Source organism: Cynocephalus volans, chromosome 12 (genome assembly GCF_027409185.1).
Source record: "Cynocephalus volans isolate mCynVol1 chromosome 12, mCynVol1.pri, whole genome shotgun sequence".
Lineage (NCBI taxonomy): Eukaryota > Metazoa > Chordata > Mammalia > Dermoptera > Cynocephalidae > Cynocephalus > Cynocephalus volans.
In genome coordinates, this window is record NC_084471.1 from 107,512,028 (window position 1) to 107,521,214 (window position 9,187).

General features: G+C 42.1%; 1 pseudogene; it reads right to left on the reverse strand.

Moving 5' to 3' along the window:
• Positions 1-203: 203 nt before the first annotated feature.
• LOC134391862 (microfibrillar-associated protein 5-like) lies at positions 204-8,965 on the reverse strand (annotated as a pseudogene).
• Positions 8,966-9,187: the final 222 nt, after the last annotated feature.

Here is a 9,187-nt window from a genome sequence, read left to right on the forward strand (position 1 = left end):
GTTCGGATCCCTATATAGGGATGGCCGGTTAGCTCACTTGGGAGAGCGTGGTGCTGACATCACCAAGTCAAGGGTTAAGATCCCCTTACCTGTCATCTTTAAAAAAAAAAAAGTAAAGCAGAACATTTAAATGATGGGGAGTTAATATAGGAAACTCTTGAAAGGAAAATAAATGGACTTCTACGGCTAGCCAAAATGGACAATTTAGCTTTTTTCACCCTAAGCTCTACATCAGACAGATTCAATAGTAAAGATTATTAACTGAAAGTTTATTTTCCCCTGAAATCGTGTGTAGAAATGTTTGCATATAAGCCATATGGTCATTGCTTCTCAGCTTTTGAAAGGCTAAGATCAAGTGTGAAGCCACATGGTCATCATTTATCCACTATGTCTATGATATTGGGAAGCCTCAAAACCATGCAATAGTATAGACTTTGTATTTTAAGTAGCATTGAAAAATGAGATAAATGTTATCAGCCTGGGTGAAGGGGCGAAAGCAGGACATTGCAAAGGGATTGGTTTCAGAAATACTAATGTCTCTGGGGTCGCTGACACTAGCTGGACAAGAATTACTCCTCTTTCCTTTCACCTCCCACACTTTCTTTCGTCTTTCCTCTTCTTTGATCACAGACCATTGGGTCTCTGCAAATTCAGTTTTCACAGGGAGGAAGTCTGAAGTAGTTGGAACAACGGAGTCGCCTTGGAGGCAGACCGGCCATCTGACGGCAGAGTTCATCTAGAAGAGAAGCAGAGCATGACTGCAGGAGAATGCAGGAAGACAGCAAGGGCTCTTGTTTTTAAGGGAAGGAGAAGACTTCGCAGTGTGGTGTAGTAGAAAATGTTGAAAAGATATGGGTGAAACCCCCAGCTCTGCCATCTTACGAGTTGTTTACCACTTACTAGAAAGTTTCTTAACTTTTATGAACCTCACTATCTCTTTTGGTAAAATAAGCATTAAAATAACCTGCCTCAACAGTATATTTGTGAGTATTGAAATGAAATAATGCATGCAAAGCACCCAGCCCAGGTGGCCAGTGAATGTTCATTTCCTCTACATACCTAGCTCCCGATTCTGCTAATCATGGATCTATGAAATACAAAGATGAGGTCCAGTCGTTCGGTACACACTTAGGTGTTTACTATGTGCCAATAGCTAACTTTAGTAAATCCCTTGAGGTACTTGAAAGTGCCTAGAGTCCCAGATACTCATCCTCAATCTCAAGGTGCTTGAGGTGGCTTGCACAGAGCCAATGGGGGCAGGTAGCAAGTTTCCTTCTGCGAAGTTAACTACTGCTCTGACTCAGGAACTCGGTGCAAAGCAGGCTGCTGAGTCAGAAGCGGCTGTGTCGGTGGTGTCTTCACTAACCACAGCCATCGTTTGGGGCTAGCCATGGGGAAAGTGAGAAGTACCGTTTTTTCTACTATGCAAGGTCTATAATCACACTGGGCTTTTGTAATTGTTCTTTTAACATCTTTCTACCTTCCTCTACCTCTGAAATTTCACAATAAGCAATGCCAATTGTTCCTGGAATTGGTGAACTGGTTATAAAGTAGCCAATTGCTAAATATCTCATCTGTTTTTCACGTATCAGCCTATCTAAACCTTACTGTCTCCAAATTAGTGTGTGTGGATGTGTGCATGTGTTTTCTTTTTAGAGTTATGAACGTAGCTGCTGACTAGTAGAGTCTGTTGTCTATAATGGCTGACTTGGTCTTTACCCTAGAACCCCAGTGAATGATCTTTAAAACAGCCAGCACTTCAAAAATCTATCTCTATAGGAGAGGTTGGGAGGTTAATATCTAGTTGGAAAGGGATTCAGGAGAACTTTTCTTAAGATTGTGTTTGTGCATTAAGCATACTGCTTTACTTAGATTGTTTATTTGGGGTATGTTCCAGCAGGGGCTGGTGGAAGTTAAGGGGGCAGCCTGAACTCGTTCTCCAAAACTGGACTTGGGTTCATGAGCTTTTTGTCCCTATTTACTGCTCTCATAATTGTCCCTCTCCACTAAACCCCAGACATCATCTTACCTTTCATAACTTCATGCTCCTTACAGACAAGACGGGAGCAGATCTCATTGTTGATAATGTACATACGTCGTAAACTGCCATAGCCCCAATGTCATGGTCAAGGAAAGAGATTTTAAAAAAAAGAAAAAAGCCTTGAGAAAGAGAACTAGCCTGGATCTCCCCCATCTGGATTTCTTTAAGCATTTCAAACTTCTTCCCTCCCCCAGTGGAAGGGAGGGGATGGAATGGTATTAATTACTCTTCGTAACTTTGCACACTTCACCTAGAGTCAAGCTGAATATTCCTTCCCACTATTTTCTGCCTTCAGAGTCTTTTGCTTCAGCTTCTTTCCGTCTGGCAATAACTTCAACATACCAGCGTTTTCCTCATGACTCTCCTTTCTCTGTCCCTCACCTAAACTTACCTTCTGGCGTCTGTTAGTCAGCTTTTTTCTGTGTACCTCAACCCAGTCTCCAGTTTCTAACTGACACCTTTAGGAATAGCTAGCAGGGTTATGCTACAAACTTCTGCCCCATCAAAGATTACAGTTCCGGGGCCGGCCCATGGCTCACTTGGCAGAGTGTGGTGCTGATAACACCAAGGCCACAGGTGTAGATCTCTATATAGGGATGGCCAATTAGCTCACTTGGGAGAGCGTGGTGCTGACAACACCAAGTCAAGGGTTAAGATCCCCTTACCAGTCATCTTTTTAAAAATAAAATAAAATAAATAAAATAAAATAAATAAAAAATAGAAAATAAAAAACAAAGATTACAGTTCCATAGTGGGTGTCCATTACATAGTTACTGACACAAAAACACTATCATGGAAGGTGCACTCTGTGCATTTGGGCGTCTCTTACCTGGTGAAGCACAGCTGATGAACACATTGCTTGACTGGCCGATGCACAGAGTAGAGTCTTCTGCAAGCAAATTTCTCATCCCAGCACTCTGGTGAAGCCCAACACAAAAAATAGGGAGGTCCAAATAGGAGCATAATAAACCAAGCATTAAAGGGATGGAAAAAGAGAGGGAGAATGGGAAAAAAATAGAATAGTCTCTATAGAGAATCATAGTAAATTCAGGCATGTTTTTCCTGCTCATGAACAGCAGAGCAAGAGGAAATTGGCTAAATGAAATTTAGTTGCTTCCCTACCTGGAAGCAGAAGTGGATAAAATAACTTCTGAGAGCTCTTCTAGAAAAGTCTTTCTAGGATTATCCAGTATTAAATATCAGATTGAAATACTGATCCTCGCATTCTGAAGAATGAGAATTCTTAGGCAGGTTACTATTTCTCTGTTCCAGCAGTTTTCAAACCTAGCTGCACATCTGAATCATCAGTACATTAGGGGAAGCAATTTTAATCATGACATCTACGGTAATACGAAGTCCTTGCAGTCAAGTTGATTTCACTTCTCCATTAACCAATGTGTTAGTCCGTTTTGTGTTGCTATAACAGAAATACCTGAGACTGGGTAATTTATAAAGGAGAGAGGTTTATTTGGCTTACGATTCTGGAACAGCTGCATCTGGCATGGGCCTCAGTCTGCTTCTACTCATGGCGGAAAGTGGCAGGGAGCCAGTGGGTACAAGCAGATCACATGGGGAGAGGAAGCAAAAGAGAGAAGCAAGAGGAGGTGCCAGGGTCTTTTTAAGCAACAAGCTCTCACGGGAACTAATAGTGTGAGAACTCACTCATTAATCCCCCCTCTCCCAGGGAGAGCATTAATCCATTCATGAGGGATCCACCCCCATGACTCAATCAGTTTCCAACACTGCCATATTGGAGATCAAATTTCCACATGAGTTTTGGAGGGGACAACACATCCAAATGCCATCAACCACCAAATAAAGTCCAAAGATAGCTTAGGGAGAGAGCAGTTTTGGGACCATGCAACACTGGTTCCATCTTTTGCCCATGACTTTTAGAACAGGAAATCATTTTTAAAAAGTGGGAGGTTGCGGGGTAGGATGGTGGTGAATGGCACTAAAAATAATCTTTGAGAAAGAATTGGAGGGCCGGCCCATGGCTCACTTGGGAGAGTGTGGTGCTGATAACACAAAGGGCACGGGTTCGGATCCCTATGTAGGGATGGCTGGTTAGCTCGCTTAGGAGAGCGTGGTGCTGACAACACCAAGTCAAGGGTTAAGATCCCCTTACCGGTTATCTTAAAAAAAAAAAAGAAGAAAGAAATGAATTATCCTCAGTCCTCAATTTCTCTGTTTCCCTCACCTTGAGTTCCAACAACACACACACACACACACACACACACACACACACACACACTTTTGTCACCAAAATTGGGATGAGCCTACTTCCTTGATATCTTTCACATCCATCCATTCTCTCTATTCTTTGTATCACCACTTAGTTCAGTCCACTGCTCTAGCAGAGTCTTAGCTGATCTCCCAGTTCCTGTGCTTTTCTACCTATTATTCCCAATACAAAGCAGCTAATCTCGTTAGCACTAATCTGATTAAGTCACTCCCTGGTTTAAAGACCATAAAGACCTCTCATTATCGTTAGCATCTGGATGAAACTCCTTAGCACCGCACACATGGCTATTCATAATATTTTTGTCTTGCATCATCAGTGTTCCAACTTACCCACTCCAAAACTTTTGTACCTTGCTTTGCAGCCACACTGAATTACTTGCAGTTCATTGAAAGTTCCAAGCTCTCTCCTGCTTCTAAGCCATTGTGTATGCTATATTCTATCTGGAACATCTCCACCACAACCCTTAATTTCCCACTTTGAAATCATTATGTTCATCTGACTAATTTCTACTTATCATTTATAACTCAGTTTGGGTAAAATCTCCTTTGGATTATTTTCCTGAATGTCTCTGCTATAATGCGGACTCATTGAGGACAGATGCTTTGTTCACCATTGTATGACCAAAACCAAGTGCAAGGGCTCACATATCCTGTAAATCAAAAAAATATACTGAATTGGGCTGTCCGGTTAATTCACTTGGTAGAGCTGGTGTTGGTAACACCAAGGTCAAGGGTTCAGATCCCCCTACTGGTCAGCAGAGCACACACATACAAAAAAAGATATACTGAATAAATAAGGTATAATGAGAAATACATTTAGTCTTTGTCTCTGGTTCCTGGCTCCTAAAATCCATGGAATTTCTTGAGTGATGGGAGTGTCTTTTGTAATTCATAAGAAGCCCCTGCTCTTGCATAATAATCACACCTGAGTTTATGCTAACAGAATGACTTAGGATGGAGTCCCTAGATAGCCTCAGGTTGGAGTTGTACACCAAGATCAAGTGATTAGAGGATTGGAAATTTCAGCCCCACCCAACAGCCTCCAGGAAGTGGGGAGGGGGCTGGAGATAAATCTCTATAAAATTCTTGAACAATAAGACCTAGTAGGCTTCCAGGTAGGTGAACTGCATCTACTTGCCAGGAGAGTGGAGCAACCCGACTTCACAGGAACAGTAGCAACTGTGCTCAGGGCCCTCTCGGACCTTGCCCCATATATCTCTTCATCTCACTGCTCATCTACCTGTTTTAGTATCCCATATAATAAACTGGCAAAGAACGTGTTTTCCTGAGTTCTGTGAGCTGTTCTAGCAAATTGTGGAACCCAAAGAAGTGGGGGGGTGGTCATAGGAACCCCTAATTTATAACTGGTCAGTCAGAAGTACTGGAGGCCTGGACTTTCAAATGGCATCTGAGGTGGAAGAGTATTGTGGGGCAGAGCCTTTAACTTGTGGGATCTGATGTTAATTCCAGATTGCTGTCGGTACTGAGTTGAACTGTAGGGTACCCAGCTGGTGTCAGAGAATTGGTCAGTGTGGGAAAAACCCACACTTCTGGTGTCAAAAGTGTTCTGTGTGAGAGTGTAGAGAAACAGCGTGTTTCTTAGAATATAAAAAAGCTCTCAGTTAAAGGAAAGTTGGAATTCTTGAGTGTGGAGGGGAGAGGCTGTATTTTCTAAAACTGGACACGAGAGGGCAACAAATAACTTATCCAGACCAGTCTTGCAGTTTTGTTGTTTTTCCCTCCAGCTCATTTACTATTCCAAATGAAATGTTAATATAGTTTATGTAGCAAGAATATTGAGTATGCCTGACAGGATGGAAGACTCCTAATGACTAAACTGTACTTTGTTTATAGTCTGGTTTCCTTCTCAATGCCAGACTCTTCATTAAATACTGGTTTTTGACAAGAGTGAAAACCTTGTCAGTTCCTGCATATAAGGAGTCAAGAATTTAGTGGTGCTGGTCCAAGTGCAATGGTGTTTACAACTAATTGACCACAACCAGTTACACATTTTTGTTCCTTCTCCATTCCCACTGCTTCACTTGACTAACCTTTGTCACCTCTCCCAGGGTGATGGAGATGCAAAGGATTACTCAAAGCCCATTTCTCCAGAGCAGTGGGAGGCCTGAAGGTGTTAATCCCAGGAGGAATTCCTTCAAGAGAAAAAGATCCAAGGAATAACCCTGAATCAGGTTTTCTCTCAGTTTTTATTGTCCAGGCAAAAAAGTTATAGAGGAGTCAAAAAACTAGGCTATGTGAAGTACAAAAAGAAACAATGAGATAATCATCATGGCAACACTTAATTCCCCAAGAAACTTAAAGAAACAACTGAAGGCAAGATGCGGAATATCCCCCAACCATTAACCTTGAAGCTTTTAGCTCATATACTTTCCCATCATGAGGTTTCACTGCACCAAGGATGACTGCCCTTAGAGCAATCACTTTTGCTGTGTTACCTTTTTTTTTTTTATCTACGACAGAGACTTTAGTCCTGGGAAAGTTTTCTGTTTTTCTCAAACTAGCATTTCTATGTGTAATTCTCTCTCTCTTTTTTTTTTTTTAAAGATGACCAGCAAGGGGATCTTAACCCTTGGCTTGGCATTGTCAGCACCACGCTCAGCCAGTGAGCGAACCGGCCATCCCTAGATAGGATCCAAACCCGTGGCCTTGGTATTATCAGCACCACACTCTCCCAAGTGAGCCACAGGCTGGTCCCAAAATCTATGTGTAATTCTAAAAAGTTAGGCTATTCCTTAAACTACAGGGCTTTGGCCCTACTAAAACTAAGGGCTGTGACCCTACTAAGCTAGAGCTTAAGGCCCTGTGAAATACACATGCTTTACTAATGTTAGTATCCTGCACAACTGTGAAAAGCAAAACAAAACAAAACAACAACAACAAAAAGAATTTAGTGGCAAAGAGGAACAAGTGATTCTCACTTTATTTCCCTCACGTACAAAGAAACAAATAATTTAAACCATTCTCATCAGTAATACTGGCTGCTTAAGATGGTGGAGAAATGGCTTTAGGGGATGAGTGAGATTGGGACTCAGAAACTAAGAATCTTCTGAATGGCTGACATGTTGAAAAGTCTTTCACCACCAGCACCTGCTCTGCCCCAGATAATTGCAGGATGGTTGGAGAAGCATGCCACATCTTAAATTCATTGACTTTTTTTCTTTCTAAATAGAATTGATTTGGGGGGAGAAGTGGGGGAGCACCTGTTCAGTAAGAGGATCCAAATCCTTGACCTTGGTGTTATCAGCACCATGCTCCAACCAAGTGAGCTAACCAGCCAGCCCAATAGACTTGATTTTTAGGGAGGTTTATGTTTACAGCAAAATTGAGAGGCAGGTACAGTTTGCATGTTCTGCCTGCCTCCACATGCACATCCTCTCTCACTATCAACACCAATGACCCAGAGTGGTATGTTTGTTAGAACTGATGAAACTCCACTGACACATCATTATCATCCAAAATGCATAGTTTACATTAGAGTTTACTCTTGGTTGTGCTCACTGTATGAGTTTGGACAAATGTATAATGACATATATCCACTATTATAATATCATGTGCAATAGTTTCACTGCTCTAAATAATTCTCTCCGTTCCTGTTCCAGCTGTTCATCTCTCCCTCCTCCTTAACCCTGGCAACCACTGATTTTTTTTTACTGTCTCCATAGTTTTGCCTTTTTTTCAGAATGTTGAACAGTTGAAATGTCATATAGTTGGAATCAGACAGTATGTAGCCTTTTCATATGGGCTTCTTTCACTTAGTAATATGCATTTAAAGTTCCTCCATGTCTTTTGGAGGGATGATAGCTTTTCTTTTTTTAATTGCTGAATAATATTTCATTGTCTGAATAAACCACAGTTTATTTATCCATTCACCTACTGAATGACATCTGTATTAGTCTGTTTATGTTGCTTATAACAAAGTACATGGAACTGGTTGATTTATAAAGAAAACAAAATTTATTGCTTACTGTTTCTGAGGCTGGGAAGTCCAAAGTCCATCTGGTGATGGTGACAGCAACCCAGGGGTCTCACATTACAAGACGGTGGAAGCAGAGAGAGCAAGGCAAACTATTCTCTTCTTTTAAAGCTCTCAGAACCACTCCCCTAACCACCTTTTTTAATCCATTCACTACTGCATGATCCTACAATCCAATCACCTCTTCAAGGCTCCACCTTTCAATTATCATAATAGGATTTCCTACCCTCTTAACAGTCACAGTGGGGGCTAAGTTTCCAATACATAAAAGTTGGGGGACATAATTAAGCCTCAGTGAGTTGGGGGGGACATAATTCAATCTACAACATCTAAAGCTGTTATAAACGTTCATATGCAGGTTTTTATGTGGATATAAGTTTTCATCTTTTGGGGGTAAATACCAAGGAATGAGATTGCTGGATCATAGGGTAAGAGTTAGTGTAGTTTTGTAAGAAACCACCAAACTGTCTTCCAAAGTGGCTGTACGGAGTGAGCCAGTGAGCCGACCAGCATGCACGGCCCCTGCACACTCGGCTTCCGCCTGCGCGCATTCAGGCCTGAGCTGCAATCTCGCCTCCTCAGCTCTGGTGCTGAGCCCCGCTCCAGCCGCTGCTGAGCTCTAGGCTGACGTGCGCCCTTTCCCCACTGGAACAGCTCAGGGGAAGGCAGAGGTGAGGAGAGCGCATGACCGGGACTGGAGGATGAAGGGTCTGGAAGATGAATGCTCTTGCCACTTCCCGCTGACTGGCAGCAATGGCATTTACTGAAAGGGTCAACAGCAGTGGCAACAGATTGAAAAGGGTAGACATTCGAAAACCAGATGCTTCAGAAGGAGTCTGTGAATTAGATCAGCCAAAACCAAAAAAAGAAGAGAGAGAGAGATTTGCCCCAGACCAGGCTTTGGACTT